The sequence below is a fragment of the Fukomys damarensis genome, unplaced genomic scaffold (assembly GCF_012274545.1).
Source record: "Fukomys damarensis isolate Sample0158 unplaced genomic scaffold, DMR_v1.0_HiC HiC_scaffold_14, whole genome shotgun sequence".
NCBI lineage: Eukaryota > Metazoa > Chordata > Mammalia > Rodentia > Bathyergidae > Fukomys > Fukomys damarensis.
In genome coordinates this window covers 52,316,942-52,333,086 of record NW_022900926.1, presented here as the reverse complement: position 1 = coordinate 52,333,086, position 16,145 = coordinate 52,316,942, and the positions used below count along the sequence as shown (strand labels likewise).

Genomic DNA, 16,145 nt, shown 5'->3' with positions numbered 1-16,145 from the left:
AATGGAAGATTGTATTGTTGCAATATTACTTTAATTTTTAAAACTTCTTTCAAATGTTGTGCTAGAAATAGTGCGTTTTTATTTTGAATAATCTCAATGACAATTGGTTAGGTACTTCTTCAATGTTGTTGAAATCACTAAAGTAGAAATAACTAATCTTGCAAATATTGTTGTGCAATTATTAAAGTACCTTCACTACAGATGGGTCTCCTGAAGAGGCTCCACTAAGGCTTTCTGATAAATATTAGCTACGTTTGAGCTCAGAAAATCATCTGTAGAGCCTTAGGTTTAGTTGCGCATTAGTCAGCTTTCCTTTCAGTGGAACACAATATCCAAAACCTGCCACTTAAAGTAGGGGAAGTTCAATTTGGCTAAACGTTCAGGGGATTCAGTCTATGGTAAGCAGACTCCAAGGCATAAATATCATTCTAGAAAGATGGAGTAGAGCAAAGATGATTAATTCATGGTAGCTGAAAGCAGAGCAGGGGAACAGTGCAAGAGGGGAAGGGATGAGGGACCAGACATAGTACCCAAGGTCATGCCTCCATGACCCAACCAAACACACCCAGAAATGTGTTCCATCAAGTTGACCCAATTAAGCTTAACCATCACAAGTTCATTCAACCTATGGAAAATATACCTAAAAAAGTTGGCTGAACCAGACCTTTTGTCAAACCAATAAGCTACTACTTTTCATTAGGAAAAAAGACTCCTTTAATGTTTAAATCAAATAAATTTAAACAAAATAAATACATTAATATGCATTCTGATAATTATCATCTTCCTTATTCTGTGTGTTTGTGGGGGGGTGTTGTGGCATTGGGGGTTGAACCCAAGTCTTTTCACTGAACTGCATCCTCAAGCCTTGTTTGTTTTTTTTTTTTTTTTTTTTTTGTGGGGGGGGTAAAAATATACCTAAAAAAGTTGGCTGAACCAGACCTTTTGTCAAACCAATAAGCTACTACTTTTCATTAGGAAAAAAGACTCCTTTAATGTTTAAATCAAATAAATTTAAACAAAATAAATACATTAATATGCATTCTGATAATTATCATCTTCCTTATTCTGTGTGTTTGTGGGGGGGTGTTGTGGCATTGGGGGTTGAACCCAAGTCTTTTCACTGAACTGCATCCTCAAGCCTTTTTTTTTTTTTTTTTTTTTTTTAATTTTGAGAGAGGGTCTCACTAAGTTGCCCAGGCTGAGCTGGATCTCATGGTCCTCTTACCTCATACTCCCAGGGGAATTAGAAGGACATGTCATCAAACCCAGCTGATGCTTTTTTCTCTTAAGTTTAATTTTATATGTCTACATTTTGACATGATATTCCAATAAGTTGCTCAGGCTGGCCTTGGACTTGTGATCTTCCACAACCTGCTGTCCAGCTGAGATTATAGATGGGTGCCACTGTAGTTTCTGTTCATGAAGTTTTATCTGGGTTTATTACTGAATGAAGTAAGGGACTAATTTACTAATGATTTTTTGTTTTCCTCGCAGAAGAATCTATCTTCAAGGACAATGCAGTTTGTGGTAACTAATTTAGAGGGTGAAGAGATAAAGTTGTGGAGCAAAAATTGTCAACAGTTCTGCAGCCTGACTCTATCATACATTTAAGATTGTGACATATCAACACAGATTTCTAAAACCTCAATTCATTATAACAGAAATAGGCTTTTGATTTTTTAATGAATTAATATATATATTTTTTTGGTGCTGGGGATTGAACTCAGGACTTTGTGCTTGCAAGGCAGGCATGGTGCCACTGAGCTAAATCCCCACCACTAATAGAAATAGATTTAAGGGGCATGTCTATAACTCAGTGGAATAACACCTGTCTAGTTTGTCTGAGTCCCTGGGATCTATCACTACCACCTTAAAGCTCAATAAAATGAAACAAGGCTTCAGACAGAGAAAGATTCTAAGGTCTACTAGGGATTTTTGATGTGTTGATTAAAGATGGTTTCATCAACTCAAATATCTTGAATTATCTCGCTGTTTTCTCTATGCAATTTTCTTTCTCAGGGCAATACAACACAATAACTTTTGGAATGCGTGAGAGACATGCCTTTCATTTCTTTTTTGTTGTTTAAATATGAAACATTTCATGAATTTGCATATTGTCCTTGTTCATGAGCCATGCCAATATTATCCGTATTGTTTCAGTTTTGCTGTATGTGCTCTTGAAGTAAAGATGATGTTATTTTGTAATTATGAAAGGTAAGGAGATGTAGGCTAGAACAGATATGATATCTTGACTCAGAAACTTTCTCAGCCAGATCAAGTTTAGGAAGAAATATCCATGGAATTTGAGAATTTGGAAATTGATGCTCCTAAAACTATTGATGTCCTTTTATACCTCAAAATTTCTTGGAGTACATGCAGTATCCATTAGTTATGGAAAGCATAGAGAAGGTAACTTTCATAATAAAACACCTGGAAAACCCAAGATCATTATGAGGCTGAGGTGCACTGTTGGTTTCCAAGTGTCTGACCACTGCAGTGTAGTTATAATAGTAGGGTTTGGCTTGAGGGTAGGGTTAGCATTACGTTTAGGCGTAGGAATAAATTCACCATTTCACCACCTATGTATTTTTTTGTGTGTTTGAAAGTGAGTGTTAGTGTTAATTTTAGAATTAGGGGTAGGAATGATTTAGGAATGCTGATAGCTGTGTTGCGGCTCCTGATAGCTTCAGGGTTAGGGGTTAGGGATGGGTTCAGTGATCACCTTGGAATTTATGTTCCTGGGTGTTGGAGTGTGGTTTTCATAGTTAGTATCAGCATCTGGTTTGGCCTTATGGTTAGGAATAATGCATGATTTCAAGTACTGCTGTATAGGAATTTGGGAATCATGCCGACGCTTTAGGGATAGGGTTACATTTGGTGAGCGAGATATGGATGGAATTCAAGTGTCTGATAATTTGCTTGTGAGAACGAAAGTGAGGGCAAGGATTTTTATGAGGTTGAGGTGTACCGTGGGTTCCCAAGTACCTCAGCATTGCAGTGTAGATACAATGCACAGTGTTTACTTGAGTGTAGGGTTAGCGGTAGGTTTAAGTGTAGGAATAGACTTGGGATTTCACTAGTTGTGTACTGTAGTGTGAGACTGATGGTAAATTTTCATGGTAATTTTATGAATTGGGTTAGGAATTATTTAGGAATGTACATACCTGGGTTAGGGCTAGCGGTAGGGTTAGGGTAGGAGTCAGTGATAACCTTGGAATTTCTGTACCTAGGTATTGAAGTGTGGGTTTCATAGTTAGTATCAGCATTATATTTGACCTTATGGTTAGGAATAGTGTAGGATTTCAAGGACCACTGTATTAGAATTTGGGAATCATGTTTCTGGTTAGGGGTTGTGTTAGGAGTGGTGAGAGGGATTTGAATGGATTTCAAGTACCTGATGATTTGTGTGTGAGAATGAAGGTTAGAGCAGTGATTTTTATGAGGCTGAGGTGTACTGTGTGTTTCCATGCACCTGAGCATTGCAGTTTGGATATAATGGGTAGTATTTGGCTTCAGTGTAGGGTTAGCATTAGCTTTAGGGGATGAATAGACTTGAAATTTCACTACCTATGTAAGGTACTGTGGGTTTGATGGTGAGTATTAATTTTAGGATTAGTTTTAGGAATTATTTAGAAATGTAAGTACCTGTGTTACGGCTCTTAGTAGCATTAGGGTTAGGGTTAGTGTTGGGCTCAGTGGTAGCTTTGGAATTTCCGGACTTGGGTATTGGAGTGTGTGTTTCATAGTGTCAGCATTAGATTTGGCCTTAGGGTTAGGAATAGTGCAGGATTTCAAGGATCACTATAGTGGAACTTGGGGAATCATGTTCACCATTAGGGTTGGAGTAAGGAATGCTAAGAGGGATATGGATGGATTTAAAGTTACCTGATAATTTGCATGTAAGAATGAAGGTTAGGGAAATGATTTTTATGAGCCTGAGGTGCACTGTGGGTTTTCAAGTACCTGAGCATTGCAGTGTAGATGTAATGAATAGTGTTTGGCTTGATAGTATGGTTAGCATTAGGTTTAGGGGTAGGAATAGACTCAACGTTTCACTGCTCATGTACTGTATTGTGGGTTTGATGGTGAGTGTTAGTGTTAATTGTAACATTAGGGTTAGGAATGATTTAGGAATTTAAATACCTTTGTTATGGCTACTGGCAGGGTTAGGGTTAGGGTTAGGTTTGGTGTCAGTGTTAGCCTTGTAATTTCTGTACCTGGCTATTGGAGTGTGGGTTTCCTAGTTAGTATCAGCATTAGATTTGGCCTTAGGGTTAGGAATAGTGTAGGACTGAAGTACTGCTGTATTGGAATTTGGAAATCATGCTATGGTTAGGGTTGAATTGGTGAACAAGACATGGATGGAATTCAGGTGCCTAAAAATTTGTTTGTGAGATTGAAGGTTAGGGCAATGATTTGTATGAGGCTGAGGTGTACTGTGGATTTCCATAAACTTGAGCATTGCAGTTCAGATATAATAGGTAGTATTTGGCTTGAGAGTAGGTTAACGGTTAGGCGTAGGGCAGGAATATACTTGATATTCCACTACCTGTGCATTGTATATTGTAGTGTGGGTTTGAAGTTGTGCGGTAGTGTAAAATTTACATTTATGGTTAGGAATGTTTTAGGAATGTAATTACCTGTGTTACATCTCCTGACACAATACATAGGTAATGAAATGTTGAGTCTAACCCTACCCCTAAAACTAATTGTAACCCTGAACTCAAACCAAACAATACATTTTACATCTACATTACAATGGTCAGGTACTTGCAAACACGCAGTATACCTCAGCCTCATAAAAGTCATCCTAACCCTAACCCTAACCGTGAACATGATTCCCAAGTTTCAATATAGCAGCCTTTGAAATCCTACACTATTCCTAACCCTAAGGCCAAATTTAATGCTGATACTAACTATGAAACCCACACTCCAATATTGAGGTACAGAAATTTCAAGGCTATCAGTGACCGTAACTCTAACTCTACCAGTAGCCATAACACAGGTACTTACATTCTTAAATCATTCCTAACCCTAATCCTAAAATTAACACAAACACTCACCATCAAACCAAAACTGCAATAAACAGGTAGTGAAATTTCAAGTGTATTCTTGTCTCTAAACTTAAGGCTAAACTTACACTGAAGCCTAACTGTCTGAATTATATCTACAAGGCCATGTTCAGGTACTTGGAAACCCACAGTACAACTAACAATCATACAAATCACTGCCCTAACCTTGATTCTCTTACACAAATTATCAGGTATTTGAAGTGCATTCATATTCCTCTCATCAATCCTAACACTAACCCTAAATGTGAATATGATTTGCAATTTCCAATATAGTGGTCCTTGAAATCCTACACTATTCCTAACAGTAAGGCCAAATTTAATGCTGATACTAACTATGAAATCCACAATCCAATACCCAGGTACAGAAATTCCAAGGCTATCACTGACCCCAAACCTAACCCTAACAATATCAGGAGCCATAACACAGGAAATTACATTCCTAAATCATTCCTAAACATAATGGTAAAATTAACACTGACCCTCCCCATGAAACTCACACTACAATACACAGGTAGTGAAAGGTTGAGTCTATTCATACCCCTAAACTTTAAGGTGAACCCTACACTAAGCCAAACACTATGCATTATATATTCACTGTAATGCTCGGGTATTTGGAATTGCACAGAACAGCTCAGCCTCATAAAAGTCAATGCCATAACCTTAATTCTCACATGCAAAGTATCGGGTACTTGAAATCCATCCATATCCCTCTTACCAATCCTAACCCTAAGCCTAACCGTGAACATGATTCCCAAGTACCAATACAATGGTTCTTAAAATCCTTCACTATTCCTAACCCTGAGGCCAAATCTAATGCTGATACTACCTATGAAACTCATACTCCAATACCCAGGTAAAGAAATTACAAAGCTATCAGTGACCCCAACCCTAACCCTAACCATACCCCAACCATTAGCCATAACACAGGTACTTTCATTTCTAAATCATTCCTAACCCTAATCCTAAAATTAACACTAACATGCAACATCAAATTCACAGTACAATACATAGGTAGTGAAATATCTGTTCTACTCCTACCCCTAAAGCTAATGCTAACACTACACTCATGCCCAGTACTGACCATTATATCTATCCTGCAATGTTCAGATTCATGAAAACCCACAGTACACCTTAGCCTCAAAAAAATCATTTTCCTATGCTTCATACTCACATGCAAATTATCAATTACTTGAATTCCATACATATCCCTCTCAACAATCCTAACTGTAACCCTAACTGTGAATATGATTCCCAAGTTCCAATACAGCAGTTTTTGAAATCCTACACTATTCCTAACCCTAAGGCCAAATCTAACACTGATACTAACTATGAAACCCACACTCCAATACACAGGTACAGAAATTCCAATGATACCAGTGACCCCAACTGTAACACTAACCCTAACCATACTATTAGTTGTAACAGAGGTACTTACATTCCTAAGTCATTCCTAACACTAATTTTAAAATTAACACTAACACACAACATCAGACGCATACTGCAATACACAGGTAGTGAAATGTTGATTCTACTCCTACCCATAAAGCTAAAGCTATCCCTACACTACAAACACTGACCATTATATCTACACTGCAATGCTCGGGTACATGTAAACCCACAGTACAACTCAGCCTCATAAAAATTATTGCCCTAAGTTTCATTCTCACATGCAAATCATCAGGTTCTTGAAATCCAAGCATATCTCTCACCAATTCTAACCCTAGCCCTAACTCTGAACATGACTCCCCAGTTTCAATACAGTAGTCCTTGAAATCCTAATCTAGTAATAACACTAAGGCCAATGTAATGTTGATACTAACTATGAAACCCATAGTCCAATACGCAGGTAGAGAAATTCCAAGGCAAACACTGACTACAACCCTAACCCTAGCCTTAACCATATCAGGATCTGAAACACAGGTAATTATACTCCTAAATAATTCCTAAATATAATGGTAAAATTAACACTGACACTCACAGTCAAACTCACACTACAATACAGAGGTAGTGAAATGTCAAGTGTATTCCTATACCTAAATCGAATGCTAACCCTACGCTGAAGCCAAACATTGTGCATTATATATACACTGCAATGCTCAGGTACTTGGAAACCCACAGGAAACTCAGCCTCATGAAAATCATTGCCTTAGCCTTTATTCTACACAAAAAAATCAAATACTTGAATTCCACTCATATACCTCTCCCCAATATTGACCCTAACCCTAATCTTCAACGCGATTCCCAAGTTCCACACAACATCAAACCCACACTACAGTACACAGGTAGTAAAATGTTGATTATACTATTACACCTAGAGCTAATGCTAACACTACACTCAAGCCAAACACTCACCAATATATCTGAACTACAATGCTCAGGCACATGGAAACCTACAGTACACCTCAGCCTCACAAAAATTGTTGCCCTAATCTTCTTTCTCACATGCTAATTATCAGTTACTTGAAATCCATCTGTAACCCTCTCATCATTCCTAACCCTATCCCTAACTGTGAACATGATTCCCAAGTTCCCATGCAGGGGTCCCTGAAATGATATGCTATTCCTAACCCTAAGGTCAGATGTAATGCTGATACTAACTATGAAAACCACACTCCAATACCTAGGTATAGAAATTCCAAGGCTATCACTGACCCCAATCCTAACCCAAACCCTAACCCTAACAGGAGCTCTAACACAGATAATTACATGTTTAAATGATCCCTGACACTAATCCTAAAATTAACACTAAAACTCACCTTTAATCCAACACTACACTACACAGGTAGTGAAATATCAAGTCGAAGTCTACCCCTAAACTTAAAGCTGACCTTACAGTCAAGTCAAACTCTACACATTATACCTACACTGCGATTCTCAGGTACTTAGAATCCCACAGAATACCTCAGCCTCATAAAAATCATTGCCTTAAGCTTCATTCTCACAAGGAACTTCTCCAGTACTTGAATTCCATCCATATCCCTCTAAACCCTAAACCTAACCATGAACATGATTCCCAAGTTTCAATACAGTGGTCCTTGAAATCCTACACTATTCCTAACCCTAAGGCCAAATCTAATTCTGATACTACCTATGAAACCCACACTCTAATACTCAGGTACAGAAATTTCAAGGCTATCACAGACCCCAACATACCCATCAACCTAACCCTAGCATTAGCAGGAGCACTAACACATGTACTTACATTCCTAAATCATTCCTAACCGCAATCCTAAAATTAGCAGTAACACTCAACATGAAACCCACAATACTATACACAGGTAATGAAATGTTGAGACAATTCCTACACCTAAACATTAAGCTAACCCTACTGAAGCAAAACAGTATGCATTATATCTACACTGCAATGCTCAGGTACATGGAAATCCACAGTACACCTCAGCCTTATAGAAGTCATTGCCCTAACCTTCACTGTGACACTCAAATTATCAGGCACTTTAAATCCATCCATATATTGCTCAACAATTCTTACCCTCAACCTATCCCAAATTCCAATTCAGTGGTCCTTGAAATCTTATAATATTCTAAACCCTAAGGCCAAAACTAATGATGGCACTAATTATGAAACCCACACTCCAATTCCAAGGTTACACTGATCCCAAATCTAACCCTAACCCTAACAGTATCTGGAGCTTCAAAAGAGCCACTTGCATTCCTAAATCATTACTAACCCTAATCCTAAAATTAACACTAACACTCACCATCAAACGCGAGCTAAAATACACAGGTGGTGAAATTTAGAAGGTATTCCTACCCCTAAATCTAATGGTAAGCTTACACGGAAGCCAAACATTATGCATTATATCTACACTGCCATGCTCAGAAACTTGGAAACCCACAGTACAACCCACAATCATACAAATCACTGCCTAACCTTCATTCTCTCATTCAAATTATCAGGTACTTGAATACCATTCATATCTCTCTCTCCAATTCTCAACCTAACTATAACCGTGAACATGATTCCAAAGTTCCTATATAGCCGTCCTTGATATCCTATACTATTCCAAACCCTGAGGGAAAATCTAATGCTGATACTAGCTATGAAACCCACGCTCCAATACCCAGGTACAGATATTCCAAGGATATCACTGACCCCAATCCAAAAACCAACCCTAAACCTAACCAGAGCACTAACACAGTTACTTACATTCCTAAATCATTCCTAGCCCTATTCCTAAAATTAACATAAACATTCACCATCAAAACCGCAGTACAATACATAGGTAGTGCAATGTCGAGTTTTTTCCTATGCCTAAAACTAACACTAAACATACAGTCAAGTCACACACTATGCATTATATCTACACTGCAATGCTCAGGTAAATGAAAAGCCACAATACACCTCAGCCTGATAAAAATCATTGCCCTATCCTTCATTCTCATACAAAATCATCAGGTACTTGAAATCCATCTGAATCCCTCTTACCAATCCTAACCCTAACCATAACCATGAACATGATCCCCAAATTTCAGTAGAGCAGTCCTTGAAATACTACACTATTCCTAACAATAATGCCAAATCTAATGCTGATACTAACTCTGAAACCCACAATCCAATACCCAGGTAGAGAAATTCCAAGGCTGTCACTGACCCTAATCCTAACCCTAACCATAACCCACAATCCAATACCCAGGTAGATAAATTCTAATGCTATTACTGACACCAACCCTAACCCTATCCAAAACACTAATCATATCAGGAGCGGTAACAGAGGTAATTACATTCTGAAATCATTCCTAAAGATAATGGCAAAATTAACACGGACACTCACCATCAAACTCACAGTACAATACGAAGGTGGTGAAACGTCGAGTCTATTTGTATCCCTGAACCTAATGCCAACAACACACTGAAGACAAACATTATGCATTATATATACACTGTAATGTTCAGGTACACAGAAACCCACAGTACAGCTCAGCCTCATAAAAATCATTGCCCTAAACTTCACTGTTACATGCAAAGTATCAGGTAGTTGAATTCCATCCATAACCCTCTCATTAATCCCAACCCTAACCCTAACTGTAAATATGATTCCCAAGTTTCAGTACAGTGGTTCTTGAAATCCTACAATATTCCTAACCCTAAGGCCAAATCTAATGTTGATACTGCCAATGAAACCCAAACTTCAATACCCAGTTACGGAATTTCCAAGGCTATCACTGACCCTAAAGTAACCACAATTCTAATGCTAACAGGAGCTGTAACACAGGTAATTAAATTCCTAAATCATTACTAATCCTAATCCTATAATTAACACTACCACTCACCATCAAACCCACAGCGCACTACACCCGTAGTGAAATATTGAGTCAATGCCTACCCCTAAACTTAACATTGATGCTATACTCAAGCCAAACACTATGCATTATACCTACACTGCAATTGTCAGGTACTTTGAATCCCAGAGTACACCTCAGACTCATAAAAATAATTGCCCTAACCTTCGGTCTCACACGCAAATCATCAGGTACTTGAAATCCATCCATATCCCTCGCACAAATTCTAACCCTAACCCTAACAGTGAACATGATTCCCAAGTTTCAATAAAGTAGTCTTTGAAATCATACACTATTCCTAACATAAGGAAAAATCTAATCTGATACTAACTATGTAACCAAACATCAAATACCCAGGTAGAGAAATTCCAAGGCTATCAGTGACCGACGGTAAGCCTTACCCTAATGCTGCCACTAAGATTAACACAGGTACTTACATTCCAAAATCATTCCTATCCATAATGCTATAATTAACACTAACACTCACCATCAAATACACATTATAATAAATAGGTTCTGAAGTGTTGAGTGTATTCCTACCCCTTAACCTAAATCTAAACCTACAGTGAAGCCAAACGTTACTCATTATATCAACCCCGAAAGGCTCAGGTACTTGGAAATCCACAGCACATGTCAGCCTCATTAAAATCATTGCCCTTACCTTCATTACTAAATGCAAATTATCAGGCATTGGAATTCCTTGATGTCTCCTTTACCAGTTCTAAACCTAACCCTAAGCGTCAGCATGATTCCCAAATTCTAATACAGCCATCCTTGAAATCGTACACTATTCCTAAGACTAAGTCCAAATCTAATGCTGATACTAACTGTGAAACCCACACTCCAATACCCAGGTATAGAAATTCCAAGGGTATCACTGACCACAACCATAACCCTTACCCTAATGCTACCACTAACACTGACACAAGTACTTAAATTCCTAAATCATTCCTAACCCAAACCCTAATATTAACACTAACACTCACCTAAAACCCATGGTATAGCTCAGGCTCATAAAAATTATCACCCTAATCTTCCTTGTCACAAGCAAAGTATTAGGTACTTGAATTCCATCCATAATGCTCTCAACAGTTCTAACCCTAACCATAACCATTAACATTATTCCCAAGTTTCAATACAGAGAGGTTCTTGAAATCATATACTATTCCTAACCCTAAGGCCAAATGTAACGCTGATACTACTTATGAAACCAACACTCTAATATCCGGGTACAGAAATTTCAAGGCTATCACTTACCCCAAAGGAACCCTAATCCTAACCATAACAGGAGCTGTAACATGGGTAATTAAATTCCTAAATCATTTCTAACCCTAATCCTAAAATTACCACTAACACTCATTATCAAAGTCACGCTACACTACACAGGTAGTTAAATATTGAATCGATGCCTACCCCTAAACTTAATGCTGACCCTACACTCAAACCAAACACTAGGCATTATACCTACACTGCAATTCTGAGATACTTTGAATCCCAGAGTACACCTCACCCTCATAAAAATCATTGCCCTTACCTTCATTCTCACATGTAAATTATCAGGTACTTGAAATCCATCAGTACCCCGCTCATCAAACCTAATCCTAAATTTAACCATGAATATGATTCCCAATTTCCAATACAGCCTTCTTTGAAATGCTACACTATTCCTAATCCTAAGGCCAAATCTAACATTGATACTAACTATGAAACCCAAACTTCAATATACAAGTATAGAAAGTCCAAGGCTATCACTGACCCCAACTCTAAACCTACCACTATGCCTTCTACTTTCAATAACACAGGTACTAATATTCCTAACTCTTTCCTAACCCTAATGTTATAATTAATGCTAACACTCACCATGAAACCCACAGTACATTACACAGGGAGTGAAAGGTCAAATCTATTTCTATACCTAACCCTACTTCCAAACATAAATTCAAGCCAAACACTATGCATTTTATCTACATTGCAATGCTCAGGTACATGGAAACCCAAAGTACACCTCAGCCTCATAAAAATCATTGTCCTAACCTTCAGTCACACACGCAAATCATCAGGTAATTGAAATCCAATCATATCTATTGCCCCAATCCTAACACTAACCCTAAACTTGAACATGATTTCCAAGTTTCCATATAGCAGTCTTTGAAATCCTACACTATTCCTAACCCCAAGGATAAATCTAATGATGATACTAACTATGAAACCCACAACCAATACCCAGGTAGAGAAATTCCAAGTCTATAAACTGACACCAATCCTAATCCAAACCCTAACCGTTAACATGATGCCCAAGATTCAATTCAGCAGTTCTTAAAATCCTTTACTATTCCTAAAACAAAGGCCAAAATGTAATGCTGATACTACCTATGAAACCCACACTCCAATACCCAGGTAGAAAAATTCCAAGGCTATCACTGACCCCAAAGTAATCTTGATCCTAACCCTAACAGGAGCTGTAACACAGGTAATTAAATTCCTACATCATTCTTAATCCTAATCCTAAAATTACACTAACACTCACCATCATACCCACACTACACTGCACAGGTAATGAAATAACATGTCAATGCCTACCCCTAAACTTAATGCTGACCCTACACTCAAGCCAAACATTATGCCTTTTAGTTAAACTGAAATTCTGAGGTACTTTGGATCCCAGAGTACACCTCAGCCTCACAAAAAAAAAAAAAAAAAAAAAAAAAAAAAAAATCATTGCCCTTAGCTTCATTCTAACATGGAAATGGAAATCATCAGGTACTTGAAATCCATCCATAACACTCTAATCAATCCTAACCCTAACCCTAATTGTGAACATGATTCCCAAGTTTCAATACAGCAGTCTTTGAAATCCTACAGTATTTCTAACACTAATGCCAAATCTAATGGTCACACTAACTATGAAATCCACAATCCAATACCCAGGTAGAGAAATTCCAAGGCTATTACTGAGCCTACCCCTAACCCTCACCTAACCCTCACCCTAATGCTACCACTACCACTAACACAGATACTGATATTCCTGAATCATTCCTAACCCTAATGTTATAATTAACACTAACACTCACCATCAAACACACATTATAATACAAAGGTCGTGAAATATTGAGTCTATTCCTAGTCCTTAACATAAATCTAAACATACATTGAAGCCAAACACTACTCATTATATCAACCCTGAAAGGCTCAGTACTCGGAAATCCAAAGTACACCTCCGCCTCATTAAAATCATTGCCCTTAAGTTCATTATTACATGCTAAGTATCAGGCACTCGAATTCCATCACCAATTCTAAACCTAACCGTAAGCATCAGCACAATTCCCAAATTCCAATATAGCAGTCCTTGTAATTGTACACTATTCCTAAGCCTAAGGACAAATGTAATGCTGATACTAAATATGAAACCCACACTCCAGTAAACATATAACGAAATTCCACGGGTATCGTTGACCACAAACAGCAATCTAAACCTAACCCTAGCACTAACACTAACACATGTACTTACATTCCTAAATCATTCCTAACCAAAATCCTGAAATTAAAAGGCACACTCAACATGAAAGGCACAATACAATAAATAAATAGCAAAATGTCGAGTCTACTCCTACCCCTAAACCTACTGCCAAACACAAATTTAAGCCAAACATTATGCATGATATCTACAATGCTCAGGGACATGGAAACGCAAAGTACACCTCGGCTCATAAAACTCATTGCCCTCACCTTCAATCTCACATGCAAATCATTGGGTACTTGAAATCCATCCAGATTCCTCTCAGCAATCCTAACCACAAGCCTAACCGTGAACCTGATTCCCAAGTTTCAATACAACGGTTCTTGAAATCCTACAGTATTCCTAACCCTAATAAGGCCAAATCTAATGCTGACACTATGTGTGAAACCCACATTCCAATACCCACGTACAAAAATTCTAAGGCTATCACTGACCCCATAGTAACCCTAATCCTAACCCAAAAAGGAGCTGTAACACAGGCAATTAAATTCCTAAATTCTTCCTAACCCTAAGCCTAAAATTAACAGTAACACTCACCATCAAACCTGTACTACACTACAAAGGTAGTGAAATATTGAGTTGATGGCTATCCCTAAACTTAATGAGAACCCTACACTGAAGCCAAATACTACACCTTATACCTACACTGCAATTCTCAAGTACTTTGGATCCCATAGTACACTTCAGCCTCATAAAAATCATTGCCCTAACCTTCAGTCTTACATGCAAATCAACAGGTACTTGAAATCTCTCTATATCCCTTGCATCAATCCTAACCCTAACCCTAACCATAAACATAAATCCCAAATTTCAATATAGCATTTTTTGAAATCCTACACTATTTCTAACATTAAGGACGAATCCAGTGCTAATACTAACTAAGAAACCCACCATCAAATATTCAGGTAGAGAAATTCCAAGGCTATCACTGACCCCACTCTTAACGCTCACCCTAACACTATCACTAACACTAACACAGGTCCTTACATTCCTAAGTCATTACTAATCCTAATGTTATAATTAACACTAACACTCACCATCAAACATTAAAATAAAGAGGTTCTGAAATTTTGAGTGTATTCCTACCCCTTAACCTAAATCTAAACCTACACTGAAGCCAAATGTTACTCATTATAACAACCCTGAAAGGCTCAGGTTCTCGGAAATCCACAGCACATGTCAGCCTCATTAAAATCATTGCCCTTACCTTCATTATTACATGGAAATTATCAGGCACTTGAATTCCTTCCATGTCTCCCTCACCCATTCTACACCTAACTCTAAATATCAGCATGACTCCCAAATTCCAATACAGCCATCCTCGAAATCGTACACTATTCCTAAGCATAAGCCCAAATCTAATGCTGATACTAACTGTGAAACCCACACTCCAATACCCAGGAATAGAAATTCCAAGGGTATCACTGGCCACAACTCTATCCCTTACCATGACGCTACCACTACCACTAACACAGGTACTTAAATTCCTAAATCATTCCTAACCCAAATCCTAAAATTAATGCTACCTCTCACCTGAAACCCACAGTACCGCTCAGATTCATAAAAATTATTGCCCTAATCTTCCTTGTCACACACAAAGTATCAGTTACTTGAATTCCATCCATAACCATCTCAACAATCCTAACTCTAACACTAACTGTGAAAATGATTCCCAAGTTTCAATACAGCAGTTCTTGAAATCCTACACTATTCCTAACAATAATGCCTAATCTAATGCTGATGCTAACTTTGAAACCCACACTTCAATACCCAAGTAGAGAAATTCCAAGGCTATCACTTACCCCAACCCTAAGGCTTAACCCTAACCTTAACCATATCAGGAGTGGTAACACAGGTAATTACAATTCTAAATCATTCTTAAACATAATGGTGAAATGAACACTGACACTCACCATCAAACTCACAGTACAATACACAAGTAGTGAAATGTTGAGTCTATTTGTACCCCTAAAACTAATGTGAACCCTAAACTGAGATAAACATTGTGCATTATATATACACTGCAGTGCTCAGCTACATGGAAACCCACAGTACAGCTCAGTCTCATAAAAAACATTGCCCTAACCTTCACTGTAACAGGCAAAGAATCAAGTACTTGAATTCCATTGAAAACCCTTTAATCAGTCCTAACCCAAACCCTGTTAATGTGATGCCCAAGATTCAATTCAGCAGTTCTTGAAAATCCTACAGTATTCCTAACCCAAAGGCCAAATGTAATGTTGTTACTACCTATA

At 37.9% G+C, this 16,145-nt stretch overlaps 1 non-coding gene across 1 annotated transcript; it reads right to left on the bottom strand.

Moving 5' to 3' along the window:
• Nucleotides 1–2,083: 2,083 nt before the first annotated feature.
• Nucleotides 2,084–2,186, bottom strand: LOC117286051. Its single transcript, XR_004517189.1, has one exon. It is a non-coding gene; the product is annotated as a U6 spliceosomal RNA (small nuclear RNA).
• Between the last annotated feature and the right edge of the window lie 13,959 nt (nucleotides 2,187–16,145).